The 17,340-nt window shown below is 38.1% G+C and overlaps 1 long non-coding RNA gene across 1 annotated transcript; it reads left to right on the forward strand.

Annotated features, from left to right (window-relative positions):
- The first annotated feature begins 2,472 nt into the window (after positions 1-2,472).
- Positions 2,473-6,772, forward strand: LOC123732124 (uncharacterized). The gene is made up of 3 exons (XR_014391343.1): positions 2,473-2,946; positions 3,352-3,408; positions 5,199-6,772. It is a non-coding gene; the product is annotated as an uncharacterized LOC123732124 (long non-coding RNA).
- Positions 6,773-17,340: the final 10,568 nt, after the last annotated feature.

The following is a 17,340-nucleotide window of genomic DNA, read 5'->3' on the forward strand; positions in this document are numbered from 1 at the left end:
GTGAAAAGGAAGCCACATCCCTACGTATCAGAGTCTGTATAGTTTCTGACTCCAACTGAGGTTCCAAATGTGAGGGGTTTGGAAATAGTATCTGAGGAAAATCTGTTTCATATTCACAATGATCTGATAACTTCAATCTTCTATGATAGACGTGTAGATCCCCTCCGGAGCTCCTCCCAGTCCACCTGTTTAGGAGTTGGTATGAAAGTCAGTTCACCTGTTTAGGAGTTGGTATGAAAGTCAGTCCACCTGTTTAGGAGTTGGTATGAAAGTCAGTCCACCTGTTTAGGAGTTGGTATGAAAGTCAGTCCACCTGTTTAGGAGTTGGTATAAAAGTCAATCCACCTGTTTAGGAGTTGGTATGAAAGTCAGTCCACCTGTTTAGGAGTTGGTATGAAAATCAGGCCACCTGTTTAGGAGTTGGTATGAAAGTCAGTCCACCTGTTTAGGAGTTGGTATGAAAGTCAGTCCACCTGTATAGGAGTTGGTATGAAAGTCAGGCCACCTGTTTAGGAGTTGGTATGAAAGTCAGTCCACCTGTTTAGGAGTTGGTATGAAAGTCAGTCCTCTTTCTAGAACCTCACTCTCGGCTTGGTTGAGCCCAATGGGACATTGCTGGTCAAGACCTCAAATGGGTTGTGAAGTAGTATGGACATATTGATGGAACAAGGTCACTAAACTGGTGGATAGACAGGGTAGCTCCAAGAGCCTCTGCTGTCATCTAGAGGGGGTTTCTCTGTACTGCTTGACACATGGAGACTCAATGGAGGCCCAGTGCAAGTGCTCAAAGTAAGGCCCAAACAATTGTTTGTCAGGCTGGGATCTATAAAGCAGTATGTTCTTCAATTAGATGCCAACTAATATTCATACAGGGACAATAGGTGGACAGGAGGAAGAATGGTGGTCCTGATTCATACAGGGACAATAGGTGGACAGGAGGAAGAATGGTGTTCCTGATTCATACAGGGACAATAGGTGGACAGGAGGAAGAATGGTGGTCCTGATTCATACAGGGACAATAGGTGGGGCAGGAGGAAGAATGGTGGTCCTGATTCATACAGGGACAATAGGTGGACAGGAGGAAGAATGGTGGTCCTGATTCATACAGGGACAATAGGTGGACAGGAGGAAGAATGGTGGTCCTTATTCATACAGGGACAATAGGTGGACAGGAGGAAGAATGGTGGTCCTGATTCATACAGGGACAATAGGTGGACAGGAGGAAGAATGGTGGTCCTGATTCATACAGGGACAATAGGTGGACAGGAGGAAGAATGGTGGTCCTGATTCATACAGGGACAATAGGTGGACAGGAGGAAGAATTGTGTTCCTGATTTTCACAATTCCTATTTTTTCTTTAGAGCTTCAGATTGAGATTGTTGTTATTCTCCAATATGTTTCTCTTCAGTGTTGCACTCTGGGTTCTCCAAGGGGAATACTCCCCCTATTCTCCTCTTGACAGTTGTAGCTCCATGCTTTTGCTGTGAATTGTCCACTGTTGGTATCAATTTATTTGGTCCCAAAAATACAAGTTTTAGCTGAATCCCCAGTTAGAATCCATGTGGGTCATTTAAACGTTTCTAAAACGATTAAAAGTACATTTAAAAAAATGTGTTCCTGACATTTCACCACAATAGGCAATGGATAAAAAGTCGCCAAACAAAGCATAATGATGAATCATAATGAATCAGATTACATGGAGAGGGGGGACCTGATCCTAGATCATAATGAATCAGATTACATGGAGAGGGGGACCTGATCCTAGATCATAATGAATCAGATTACATGGAGAGGAGGGACCTGATCCTAGATCATAATGAATCAGATTACATGGAGAGGAGGACCTGATCCTAGATCATAATGAATCAGATTACATGGAGAGGGGGGACCTTATCCTAGATCATAATGAATCAGATTACATGGAGAGGGGGGACCTGATCCTAGATCATCATGAATCAGATTACATGGAGAGGGGGGACCTGATCCTAGATCATAATGAATCAGATTACATGGAGAGGGGGGACCTGATCCTAGATCATAATGAATCAGATTACATGGAGAGGGGGACCTGATCCTAGATCATAATGAATCAGATTACATGGAGAGGGGGGACCTGATCCTATATCATAATGAATCAGATTACATGGAGAGGGGGACCTGATCCTAGATCATAATGAATCAGATTACATGGAGAGGGGGGACCTGATCCTAGATCATAATGAATCAGATTACATGGAGAGAGGGGGACCTGATCCTAGATCATAATGAATCAGATTACATGGAGAGGGGGGACCTGATCCTAGATCATCATGAATCAGATTACATGGAGAGGGGGGACCTGATCCTAGATCATAATGAATCAGATTACATGGAGAGGGGGACCTGATCCTAGATCATAATGAATCAGATTACATGGAGAGGAGGGACCTGATCCTATATCATAATGAATCAGATTACATAGACAGGGGGACCTGATCCTGATTCAGCACTCCTCCTTTGAGACACTGCCTTTATGAATAAGGAATGCTGTTGTAAAGTCTAGTTACAGCAGGTGTTTACTGCCATCTAGTGGAAGATACCAATAAAACACTCTATTATCAGGGTGGGGAGACGGCTGAGTGCAGGATCCATGGTGAGATGACAAAAGAGGAAAACACACTATATGGAGAGAAGTACAAATAAAGTATTTCTGAACAATAAAGAACAGATTAAGATAATGAATACCTGGAATTACATATTATTACTAGTTAGTAGATCTCTTCTGTCATCATTATTTAACCATACACCGGTGACGTCAGAAGGGACGTGATTTCCTCATATGAAAGTGAAAGTAACTGTGTAGTCTACACCGTTACAAAATGACTGTAGAAAATGTAGCGCACATTTCTCTGCAACATTAGAAGTAGGATAAATGTGTTGATTTGAAGGACAGACGTACAGACTCTGGTAAGTCTTGGCTACATATAACTATTATAAAGTTAGGTCGTAGTCAGACATTCAATAGACAGAGTAGGCTTGAGATATGATTCTTTATCATGCTGACCAACCTGGGCCCGTTTTCCACGATGGAATTTAGGCTTAACGCTGGAAACGCATAAGAAGTGGTAAACGATAATTAACAAAATACAAAGTTGAGTAAACGCTATTTTACAAATAAAAAGGTGCTTAAGCGCATTTACGTGGGTTTACCCTCCACTACATCCCCGTTGATGTGGTGTGCAGCGTAGAGTGTATAGTCATTTAGTCTCTATAGACCAGGTGGCCAGTTGGTGAGAAACTGTTCAGATGGGGTGGTTTAGACCACTGCACCACCCAGGAGGTGACTGAAAGTAAATATGTGATTTTGTACAGGATCCATTTTGAGATGACAGAGCAGAAAACACTATATGGACAATACTGACAAATAAAGTAAGTATTTATGAACAATAATTCATTCTAAATGACAGAGTATGTGAATGAATACCTGGAATGAGATATTACTAGTTAGAAGAACTGTTGAGCTGACTTGCTGACAGCAGTTTTCAAAGTGGAAACTAATCAGTAGGTCTACATGTTATCAGTAAAACGTCTGGTAAAGATGGTGGAGGAGCTTTTACATTATATGGTTTAATGTTTATCTCAGGGTTTCTCATCCTTTGGTTCTTATCCAGCACGTACACACCTTACAGGGGAAAAACACAACTAAACCTGATTTCCAGTAAATTATAAGTTTAGCTAAAATAATGTAAGAGAGATGTCTTGAAGAAGGACTATAACATTTTTTAAGCAAGATTCAGAACAGTGTCACGTTACTGCTGTCTCATGTAACTGACTGTTAGCTCCACCCTCTGGTTACTGTTGTTATGTGAAGGGTGACTCCTTGACTACAGTTGAAACTGACTGTTAGCCCCACCCTCTGGTTACTGTTGTTATGTGAAGGGTGACACCTTGACTACAGTTGAAACTGACTGTTAGCCCCACCCTCTGGTTACTGTTGTTATGTGAAGGGTGACTCCTTGACTACAGTTGAAACTGACTGTTAGCTCCACCCTCTGGTTACTGTTGTTATGTGAAGGGTGACTCCTTGACTACAGTTGAAACTGACTGTTAGCTCCACCCTCTGGTTACTGTTGTTATATGAAGGGTGACTCCTTGACTACAGTTGAAACTGACTGTTAGCTCCACCCTCTGGTTACTGTTGTTATATGAAGGGTGACTCCTTGACTACAGTTGAAACTGACTGTTAGCTCCACCCTCTGGTTACTGTTGTTATATGAAGGGTGACACCTTGACTACAGTTGAAACTGACTGTTAGCTCCACCCTCTGGTTACTGTTGTTATGTGAAGGGTGACACCTTGACTACAGTTGAAACTGACTGTTAGCTCCACCCTCTGGTTACTGTTGTTATATGAAGGGTGACACCTTGACTACAGTTGAAACTGACTGTTAGCTCCACCCTCTGGTTACTGTTGTTATGTGAAGGGTGACACCTTGACTACAGTTGAAACTGACTGTTAGCTCCACCCTCTGGTTACTGTTGTTATGTGAAGGGTGACTCCTTGACTACAGTTGAAACTGACTGTTAGCTCCACCCTCTGGTTACTGTTGTTATATGAAGGGTGACTCCTTGACTACAGTTGAAACTGACTGTTAGCTCCACCCTCTGGTTACTGTTGTTATATGAAGGGTGACTCCTTGACTACAGTTGAAACTGAATATAAGAAAGTATCTGTACAGGGTCATTTTGAGATGACAGAGCAGCTCATAGTTTAACCTCTAAACTGCAACTCAGTTTCCAAGTAAAGTGAGTATTTCAGGTTAATAATGTAGAATAAAGTAGAGGGAACATTTGGAATCCACTAAACTAGTGTAGGAGTTCTGCTGAGTCATTCCTACCATGTGGTGCCTTTTCTGTCCCCGGGAAATATCAGTTCTTATTTAGTGTAAAATGTGGATTCAAAAAGGCTTTAAATATCAGGTGTCCTTTACCTTATAAACACCAAAATATGGATCCTGAAAGGGAATGTTATGCATTTTAACACTTTTTGTCAGAAGATGTAGGCGTTTTTGTCCCCAGGTGTTATTTATCAACTTCTACAATAAATATAAGCCATAAAATAACAAAATGTTAAACTGTTTCTTCATTATTTTATAGTCCTAGTTGAAGTCTCTTTCATCAATGACTTTTTTCATGATTATTGTATTTATCTATCCATAGGGGAAGCCTGGGCAACTGAAATGTCTGAGCTTTTTCAACAGTGTAACTATGAACATCTGTACCAAAACCAAATGAAGGGAGACATAGATATGATTAAAAAACAACTGTTGATGCGACATGAAAAAAAGATGGGTGGAGGAGATGAATCATAAATCCAAATTGAGAACCTTTTGTTTGATTCAGGGTGAATTGGTGTGTGAGAGATATATTATGTATAACCTACCTAAAAGCAAGAGATCTCTATGTGCACAGGGAAGATCAGGGATATTGTCTCTGTGTATTGAAACAGGTCAGATCAGGGATATTGCCTCTGCGTATTGAAACAGGTCAGATCAGGGATATTGTCTCTGCGTATTGAAACAGTTCAGATCAGGGATATTTCATCTGCGTATTGAAACAGTTCAGATCAGGGATATTGTCTCTGCGTATTGAAACAGTTCAGATCAGGGATATTTCCTCTGAGTATTGAAACAGGTCAGATCAGGGATATTGTCTCTGAGTATTGAAACAGGTCAGATCAGGGATATTGTCTCTGCGTATTGAAACAGGTTATTTCAGGGATATTGTCTCTGTGTATTGAAACAGGTACGATCATGGATATTGCCTCTGAGTATTGAAACAGGTAAGATCAGGGATATTTTCTCTGAGTATTGAAACAGGTAAGATCAGGGATATTTTCTCTGAGTATTGATACAGGTCAGTATTGTGGTGAAATGGAGGAAAGACTATGTAACTATTGTGACCTTAAAGAAATAGAGAATTAAACTGATTTAATCCTCTATTTCCTTTTCTACCATGACATACGCTTGCTCTTATTCCAGAAAGACCACCAGATATACCCTGGCAGTATGTGATGAGTGATGAGGAGAAATTGAAATGTTTTTTTTGTCCATTGTGTATTTCCGTTTGTGGAATATTTAGATAAATCCTGGAATATAAGAAAAATGTTTACCTATAATTAAATTGTAAAAATATTTAGCTTCTGCGTGGTAAATGGTACATGTGTATATAGATTGTGTATAGACTTGTCTCCCATATGACTCTTCTATGTGGTAAATGGTATGTGTGTATATAGATTGTGTATAGACTTGTCTCCCATATGAGTCTTCTATGTGGTAAATGGTATGTGTATATAGATTGTGTATAGACTTGTCTCCCATATGAGTCTTCTATGTGGTAAATGGTACATGTGTATATAGATTGTGTATAGACTTGTCTCCCATATGAATCTTCTATGTGGTAAATGGTATGTGTATATATAGATTGTGTATAGGTTTGTCTCCCATATGAGTCTTCTATGTGGTAAATGGTATGTGTATATATAGATTGTGTATAGACTTGTCTCCCATATGAGTCTTCTATGTGGTAAATGGTATGTGTATATAGATTGTGTATAGACTTGTCTCCCATATGAATCTTCTCTTTGTGTCAGACTGGGTTCAAATTCCTTCTGTTTATTTTTCTGGGTTGATGATTCACCTCCTCTACCCATTTTCTGTATTTATTTATCTGTATATGTATGTATGTATGTGTATATATACAGTGTGTATGTATGTATGTGTATATATACAGTGTGTATGTATGTATGTGTATATATACAGTGTGTATGTATGTATGTATGTATATATATACAGTGTGTATGTATGTATGTGTATATATACAGTGTGTATGTATGTATGTGTATATATACAGTGTGTATGTATGTATGTGTATATATACAGTGTGTATGTATGTATGTGTATATATACAGTGTGTATGTATGTATGTGTATATATACAGTGTGTATGTATGTGTATATATACAGTGTGTATGTATGTATGTGTATATATACAGTGTGTATGTATGTATGTGTATATATACAGTGTGTATGTATGTATGTGTATATATACAGTGTGTATGTATGTATGTGTATATATACAGTGTGTATGTATGTGTATATATACAGTGTGTATGTATGTATGTGTATATATACAGTGTGTATGTATGTATGTGTATATATACAGTGTGTATGTATGTATGTATGTATGTATGTGTATATATACAGTGTGTATGTATGTTATGTATGTGTATATATACAGTGTGTATGTATGTATGTATGTATGTATGTGTATATATACAGTGTGTATGTATGTATGTATGTATGTGTATATATACAGTGTGTATGTATGTATGTATGTGTATATATACAGTGTGTATGTATGTATGTGTATATATACAGTGTGTATGTATGTGTATATATACAGTGTGTATGTATGTATGTGTATATATACAGTGTGTATGTATGTATGTGTATATATACAGTGTGTATGTATGTATGTGTATATATACAGTGTGTATATTATTGTTCTGCTCTAGGGATATAATTATTGTTTGCATCACCTTATTTACTATTATGTATTGATTTTTACCTTACGTTGTTTTCATTCTTCATGTGATGCTCAATGCAGAGAGCACTGAAGAGGAATTATCATTTAATTACCACAGTGAATTATTGTAATGTTTATTTATGTGGCAATTAACCCCATAAGGGATGGGTTACCAGTTGGCGATTTGACACAAAAATAAAATGTCATTCATTCATTCATTTTTCATTCATATTATTTAATTTAAGTTTTTCTGTGTCCCCCTAATATCACTTCCACCCTGTTAGTTTGTTGTAATTCCTAGAGCAAAACAGAGAACACCATCATGTCCATACGAATCTCAGCTTTCAATAGAGTGGTACCATAATAGTTTGTTGGCCAAACCATTCAGACTCTACATACGATTTTGTGAGAATACAGATTTTCAGGATGTCTCATGGTCTGACAAACACCACTCTAGCTCTGACAACTAGATCATAATGAATCAGATTACATGGAGAGGGGGACCTGATCCTAGATCATAATGAATCAGATTACATGGAGAGGGGGGACCTGATCCTAGATCATAATGAATCAGATTACATGGAGAGGAGGACCTGATCCTAGATCATAATGAATCAGATTACATGGAGAGGGGGGACCTGATCCTAGATCATAATGAATCAGATTACATGGAGAGGAGGACCTGATCCTAGATCAGCTCTGAGACACTTCCTTTATGAATTAGGGCCCAGGAGTCACCAGGACCAACTTTAAATTGCTCTGGATAAGAGTGTTTGCTCAATTACTAAAATGTAAAATGAGTCTCCAGGACAGGCATTGACAGGACGGTCACAGCCACACGTTCACTGGTGAGGTAGGACACAAGATAACTGATAGATAGGAACAACAGTAATGATACATGGTTAGATAGGACACAAGATAACTGTTAGATAGGAACAATAGTAATGATACATGGTTAGGTAGGACACAAGATAACTGTTAGATAGGAACAACAGTAATGATACATGGTTAGGTAGGACACAAGATAACTGTTAGATAGGAACAACAGTAATGATACATGGTTAGGTAGGACACAACATAACTGTTAGATAGGAACAACAGTAATGATACATGCCCTCAATGTGAAGTGACATTAAACCATAAATACAGAGCACAAGTACCACCCTTTTTATATAAACCTTTTAAGGTAGTAAGAAAATAAACATTGACTTAATATTTCAATAAAGAAGTCTTGAATTACCAATAAATCCCCTGCTAGCAATAGCTAGCGTGACATTACAGTGCACTGATTGACGGTGCTGGTTAATTCGTCATTAACATGGCTAGCTAAGCTAGCAGACACTTGATAAACTTGCAGAAATATGCTTTAAATACACAATAAATATATACATAGTCACATTCACTATTGACTTTGTGATATATGACCCAGTGTTCCAGATACACTATAGTGTTTTAGAGTTTTAAACAGTTTTTATGTCCAGCAGAAGGAGACGTCCTGTCAGAATATCTCTGACTGAACAGCAGGCAGACCAACTTTCCAATAGGGGAGAAGCACTCAAAACCCTCTACTTGTTCTTTCAAGGAAAATAATACAAAAATAATGGTAAGTCTGAAGACCTCTCGTATTAACAACCTTACTACAATGGCAGAAAATATATTTTTATGAATTCGACAACACATAATGAAAGGAAACGTTATTCATATCACCCCTCTTTCTGAGGTGAATGGTTTCACCCACTACTCTCCCGGAACTGCGGTGTTCTCTGATATCCCGTTCACGAGTATCCCTGTAGGCATAAATAAACAGAATATTCCTCATTTCAATTCAAATGGGTTAAATTAAATAGTAACGTTAACTGAAATCTGGACACTGACTGTAGGCCTATAATCTAATATAATATTAACTGAAATCTGGACACTGACTGTAGTGACTGTAGGCCTATAATCTAATATAATATTAACTGAAATCTGGACACTGACTGTAGGTCTATAATCTAATAAAATATGAACTGAAATCTGGACACTGACTGTAGACCTATAATCTAATATAATATGAACTGAAATCTGGACACTGACTGTAGTGACTGTAGGCCTATAATCTAATATAATATTAACTGAAATCTGGACACTGACTGTAGGTCTATAATCTAATAAAATATGATCTGAAATCTGGATACTGACTGTAGGTCTATAATCTAATATAATATTAACTGCAGAATTATGCATTTCTTGAATTTAAATGAAACAACAAATGATAATTTAGGGGTGGATAAATATTATTTATTTCAGTATCTCTTGAGATAATGTGAATGAGAGTGTAAGGTGTTATCTTTTACAATATGATGCAAGCAGACAGTATTTTCAACCTTATCAGAAACGTGTTTCATCGTTTTCTCAGCTTTTCATTTCCTTAAAACCCTTCAGACTGATGAGATATGGACATTTTGCACAGGACCAGTCTTTCCACTGTTCTGGAGTTATTGCGTTTTCTCCCCGGTCCCTAAACTAAACGTCAATTTTACTAGTGTTAACTAGTAGATAACTAATGCATTCATTCTATCAATGTAAATTATTATTCTGGAGAGCACTACTTTATTTAGTCTATCAATGTAGAACATTATTCTGGAGAGAACTACTTTATTTAGTCTATCAATGTAAAACATCATTCTGGAGAGAACTACTTTATTTAGTCTATCAATGTAAAACATTATTCTGGAGAGAACTACTTTATTTAGTCTATCAATGTAAAACATTATTCTGGAGAGAACTACTTTATTTAGTCTATCAATGTAAAACATTATTCTGGAGAGAAGTAGTTTATTTAGTCTATCAATGTAAAACATTATTCTGGAGAGAACTACTTTATTTAGTCTTCTGGGGCAACAATTTATGCCAGAAGAGAAGCTGCATGTATCAAACTATAATTGACAAACAAATGGCCTACGAAATGTTGAAAATGATAAGCAGAAATGTATCTAAATTGTAGTCAGCAGGCTATACAGTCCAGTACAGAGTATCAAACCGCACAGGTAGCCTACTTTTTGAATTAGATTTTTTTGACAATCAGATGAAAACATAATATGTGAAACAGCCTGAGGAGACAGCAGAAACAACAGTAAATGGGATAAGATGTGTACATGCATCAATTTAAAAACAGAATATTTGAGTACCCCGAATAAAAGCGGGATATTGGTGTGCATGTAAACGTGGTCACTGTTGTTGAAAAGTCTAGTTACAGCAGGTGTTTACTGCCATCTAGTGGAAGATACCAATAAAACACTATTGTCAGGGTGGAACAGAATGTCCATTTGTTATTTTGTAAAGGATCCATTTTGAGATGACAGAGCAGAAAACACTATATGGATATTACTGAAAAATAAAGTAAGTTTTCTGAACAATAATCTATTCTAAAGGACAGAGTATGTGAATGAATACCTGGAATGAGATATTACTAGTTAGTAGAACTGCTACTTGAGCTGAGTTGCTGATAGACAGCAGTGTTTCAGTATGATATGTTGGATAAATAATAAAGACAGACACAAATGTCAAGTTCAATATCCTTGTTCATGTCCCGACACACGGAGTCCGGGGAGTTGATTACCTATCAACTAGACTCCGTAACAAGCAGTTTTAAAAGTGGAAACTAATTAGTAGCCCTGCATGTTATAAGGTAGGCTATTTAAATTGTCATTATGGAGACACCTATTTTACAACCCTTTTTCCATAAAACATATTTACTCTCTAGAACTGAGTCGCATCAATAAATAAGGTGACAAAACACAGGAAAACTACTTTAGGTTCTCTAGAGATAAGGGGACAAAACACAGGAAAACTACTTTAGGTTCTCTAGAGATAAGGGGACAAAACACAGGACAACTACTTTAGGTTCTCTAGATATAAGGGGACAAAACACAGGAAAACTACTTTAGGTTCTCTAGAGATAAGGGGACAAAACACAGGAAAACTACTTTAGGTTCTCTAGATATAAGGGGACAAAACACAGGAAAACTACTTTAGGTTCTCTAGAGATAAGGGGACAAAACACAGGAAAACTACTTTAGGTTCTCTAGAGATAAGGGGACAAAACACAGGAAAACTACTTTAGGTTCTCTAGAGATAAGGGGACAAAACACAGGAAAACTACTTTAGGTTCTCTAGAGATAAGGGGACAAAACACAGGAAAACTACTTTAGGTTCTCTAGAGATAAGGGGACAAAACACAGGAAAACTACTTTAGGTTCTCTAGAGATAAGGGGACAAAACACAGGAAAACTACTTTAGGTTCTCTAGAGATAAGGGGACAAAACACAGGAAAACTACTTTAGGTTCTCTAGAGATAAGGGGACAAAACACAGGAAAACTACTTTAGGTTCTCTAGAGATAAGGGGACAAAACACAGGAAAACTACTTTAGGTTCTCTAGAGATAAGGGGACAAAACACAGGAAAACTACTTCAGGTTCTCTAGAGATAAGGGGACAAAACACAGGAAAACTACTTTAGGTTCTCTAGAGATAAGGGGACAAAACACAGGAAAACTACTTTAGGTTCTCTAGAGATAAGGGGACAAAACACAGGAAAACTACTTTAGGTTCTCTAGAGATAAGGGGACAAAACACAGGAAAACTACTTTAGGTTCTCTAGAGAGCGTTAGATAAATTCCCTTGCAGGTGGTTTAAACTGCGTTATAATGTGACTTTGCTGATGGAAAACCATATCATGAGGAGGTTTCTACTCATGCTCTGTTATTGGGTCTCTGGAGTGGAAATTAGAAATGAAAGTTCTGGAACTCCAACATGTGCTTCTGTTATGAGAAAAACTCCAAAATGAAACTGACATTAAATGTGGAGAATTAAACATCTGTTGAACATCATGTAGCCTATTAATCTTTATGCCTATCTAGGCTAATGTAGCCTATTAATCTGTATGCCTACCTAGGCTACTGTAGCCTATTAATCTGTATGCCTATCTAGGCTAATGTAGCCTATTAATCGTTATGCCTATCTAGGCTACTGTAGCCTATTAATCTTTATGCCTATCTAGGCTAATGTAGCCTATTAATCTTTATGCCTATCTAGGCTACTGTAGCCTATTAATCGTTATGCCTATCTAGGCTACTGTAGCCTATTAATCTTTATGCCTATCTAGGCTACTGTAGCCTATTAATCTTTATGCCTATCTAGGCTACTGTAGCCTATTAATCTTTATGCCTACCTAGGCTATTGTAGCCTACCATTTAATACTATAAATATGTTGAAATGACAGGAGTCGTTGCAAATCATTTTGTGTCACTTGTGTAGCCTACCTGGAGCTGGTAAATGGATTTAATAAATAGCCTATAACTTCAGTTTATTGTTGTTGTAGCCTTGTGTTATTATGCAACTATTAATGTCCATGTTGAGTTAATTCAGTAGGAAGTTATTGTAACGCTTGGACGTTGTGGGTGTGGAGTCAGGCGCAGTAGGCAGAAAAATGTTTGGTACAATACTATTTAATAAGTACCACAAAAGAGAAAATGCCCAAAAACAACAGGGCGTAACAAAACCCAAAGTCCAAAACACGATCCACTACACAAACACAGTGAAACAAAACGTAACAAGCCCACACACAGAACAGGTGGGGGAGCGGCCTTAAATAACACCACTAATTACCTAAATGAACACAGGTGCAACTAATAAAGACATAACCAACAGAAAAACGAAAAGGGGATCGGTGGCAGCTAGTAGCCCGGGGACGACGAACACCGAGCGCCACCCGAACAGGGAGAGGGGCCACCCTCGGTAGGAGTCGTGACAGTTATCAAGTGTGACCATGGTAAGATGTTAGAATGCATTAGATTGAAGGTGACAGTTCTATCTCAATGGCTGATCAGATGTTAGAATGCATTAGATTGAAGGTAACAGTTCTATCTCAATGGCTGATCAGATGTTAGAATGTATTAGATTGAAGGTAACAGTTCTATCTCAATGGCTGATCAATGTTAGAATGCATTAGATTGAAGGTAACAGTTCTATCTCAATGGCTGATCAGATGTTAGAATGCATTAGATTGAAGGTAACAGTTCTATCTCAATGGCTGATCAGATGTTAGAATGCATTAGATTGAAGGTAACAGTTCTATCTCAATGGCTGATCAATGTTAGAATGCATTAGATTGAAGGTAACAGTTCTATCTCAATGGCTGATCAGATGTTAGAATGCATTAGATTGAAGGTAACAGTTCTATCTCAATGGCTGATCAGATGTTAGAATGCATTAGATTGAAGGTAACAGTCAGATTAGGCTACAGGTAATAAAACACTGGCTGTTGTTGACAAGCATCGACCTGTTCAGTTCATTACCATAGTATTAATATTAGATTCATAGACCTGTTCAGTTCATTACCATAGTATTAATATTAGATTCATAGACCTGTTCAGTTCATTACCATAGTATTAATATTAGATTCATAGACCTGTTCAGTTCATTACCATAGTATTAATATTAGATAGACCTCTTCAGTTCATTACCATAGTATTATACTACAGCTACTGAAGGTTAACACATATTTTTTTTTAAACCTTTATTTAATTCGCAAGTCAGTTAATAACAAATTCTTATTTACAATAATGGCCTACCGGGGAACACAGTGGGTTAACTGCCTTGTTCAGGGGCAGAACGACAGATCTTTACGTTGTCAGCTCTGGGATTCAATCCTGCAACCTTTCGGTTACTGCCCCAACGCTCTAACCACTAGGCTACCTGCCGCACCAACACTCTATCCACTAGGCTACCTGCCGCCCCAACGCTCTAACCACTAGGCTACCTGCCGCCCCAACGCTCTAACCACTAGGCTACCTGCCGCACCAACACTCTATCCACTAGGCTACCTGCCGCCCCAACGCTCTAACCACTAGGCTACCTGCCGCCCCAACGCTCTAACCACTAGGCTACCTGCCGCCCCAACGCTCTAACCACTAGGCTACCTGCCGCCCCAACGCTCTAACCACTAGGCTACCTGCCACCCCAATGCTCTAACCACTAGGCTACCTGCCGCCCCAACGCTCTAACCACTAGGCTACCTGCCGCCCCAATGCTCTAACCACTAGACTACCTGCCGCCACAACGTTCTAACCACTAGGCTACCTGCCACCCCAACGCTCTAACCACTAGACTACCTGCCACCCCAAAATAAGATGTAGGCCTATCAGGGGCTATTAGTTAGTTTTCAGGCATTGTGGGAGGGTTTTGAGTAGTCATTGGGCTAGAAAAAGTAATTGCATTAAATCACCTGACTGTTTGGATGTGTCTGTAAACGGTTTTATTTCTAAGAGATAATGAATAAAATAATTAGTTGTCACTGTGTTAACCACAACCAACATGCTGGATCTCTGTTTAGTTGTCACTGTGTTAACCACAACCAACATGCTGGATCTCTGTTTAGTTGTCACTGTGTTAACCACAACCAACATGTTGGATCTCTGTTTAGTTGTCACTGTGTTAACCACAACCAACATGCTGGATCTCTGTTTAGGGGTCACTGTTGACCACAACTCAAACATGTTGGATCTCTGTTTAGTTGTCACTGTGTTAACCACAACCAACATGCTGGATCTCTGTTTAGGGGTCACTGTTGACCACAACTCAAACATGTTGGATCTCTGTTTAGTTGTTACTGTGTTAACCACAACCAACATGCTGGATCTCTGTTTAGGGGTCACTGTTAACCACAACCAACATGCTGGATCTCTGTTTAGTTGTCACTGTGTTAACCACAACCAACATGCTGGATCTCTGTTTAGTTGTCACTGTGTTAACCACAACCAACATGCTGGATCTCTGTTTAGTTGTCACTGTGTTAACCACAACCAACATGTTGGATCTCTGTTTAGTTGTCACTGTGTTAGCCACAACCAACATGCTGGATCTCTGTTTAGGGGTCACTGTTGACCACAACCAACATGTTGGATCTCTGTTTCTCTGTTTAGGGCTCAGTGCTCTAAAATGAGTCTCTCTGGGGAGATAGAGGAGGTGGTCCCTGCCTCTAAAATGAGTCTCTCTGGGGAGAGAGAGGAGGGGGGGCCCGCCTCTAAAATGAGTGTCTCTGGGGGACATGACACCAAAACTAAGAGGTGAGCTGACAATATTGTTTAAGAATGTATGTTCTAAAATGCTTTTTATTCAGAAATGATTGCTAATGGGGACATTCTATATAACTGTTCTAGATTTTAGATCTGTATGAAAATATGTTTTTTTCTAAAACGCTATATATCCACCTAGATATCTATATATCCACCTAGATATCTATATATCCACCTAGATATCTGTATATCCACATAGACATCTATATATCCACCTAGACATCAATATATCCACCTAGACATCTATATATCCACCTAGATATCTATATATCCACCTAGATATCTATATATCCACCTAGATATCTATATATCCACCTAGATATCTATATATCCACCTAGATATCTATATATCCACCTAGATATCTATATATCCACCTAGATATCTATATATCCACATAGACATCTATATATCCACCTAGACATCTATATATCCACCTAGATATCTATATATCCACCTAGATATCTATATATCCACCTAGACATCTATATATCCACCTAGATATCTATATATCCACCTAGATATCTATATATCCACCTAGACATCTGTATATCCACCTAGATATCTATATATCCACCTAGATATCTATATATCCACCTAGATATCTATATATCCACCTAGATATCTATTTATCCACATAGACATCTATATATCCACCTAGACATCTATATATCCACATAGACATCTATATATCCACCTAGACATCTATATATCCACCTAGATATCTATATATCCACCTAGATATCTATATATCCACCTAGACATCTATATATTCTATATATCCACCTAGACATCTTTATATCCACCTAGATATCTATATATCCACCTAGACATCTATATATCCACCTAGATATCTATATATCCACCTAGATATCTATATATCCACCTAGACATCTATATATCCACCTAGACATCTATATATCCACCTAGATATCTATATATCCACCTAGATATCTATATATCCACCTAGATATCTATTTATCCATTGTTTAGCAGGAATGGAATATTTGTATCCTGTATATCTGACTGTGATATGTGGTTGTCTCACCTAGATATCTAAAGATGAATTCACTTACAGATGCCATGTTAATTCGACCCAGTTTCTCACGTCGGGAAAATAACAGCAAATGTGCATTTTATGTGGAAATTACCCACTTTAAAAGTCTTTATAAAGCCTTGTAGTGGTTTAATCATTTCTTTAAACAATGAGATAATTTACCAACATTTCTGAAAAGTGATTTATAGCGTTTTGTAATGAAACTCTTATGTTTCCCCATCTGAGCTCAGAGTAGATGAGAGATGTAATGTTTGTCTCTGTTGTGTTGAAGCCCAATCAAGCAGGAGAGACCAGCCTCCCCTGTACCCAGCTGTGTGTCCATGAAGAGTGACAAGTCTATGAATGAACCTAATCACTTTAGAGAGGGATACTTTTCTACTGAACAAAGGTAAGAAGAACTCATGGGTCATGGTCAGTGAGTTAAACAACACTGTCTCTAGTCATTTCTCCTCTCCCATTTTCACATTTCTTTTTGTTGTTTTCGTAATCCATAGGCTAATCCTTTTATCCATTTCTATAGTCCTAAAACAATATTAAACAAACACAACGTTCCCTCCCTGTGTGTGTGTGTGTGTATGTGTGTGTGTGTGTGTGTGTGTGTGTG

This window comes from Salmo salar, unplaced genomic scaffold (assembly GCF_965601325.2).
Source record: "Salmo salar unplaced genomic scaffold, fSalSal1 ptg000358l, whole genome shotgun sequence".
Classification (NCBI taxonomy): domain Eukaryota; kingdom Metazoa; phylum Chordata; class Actinopteri; order Salmoniformes; family Salmonidae; genus Salmo; species Salmo salar.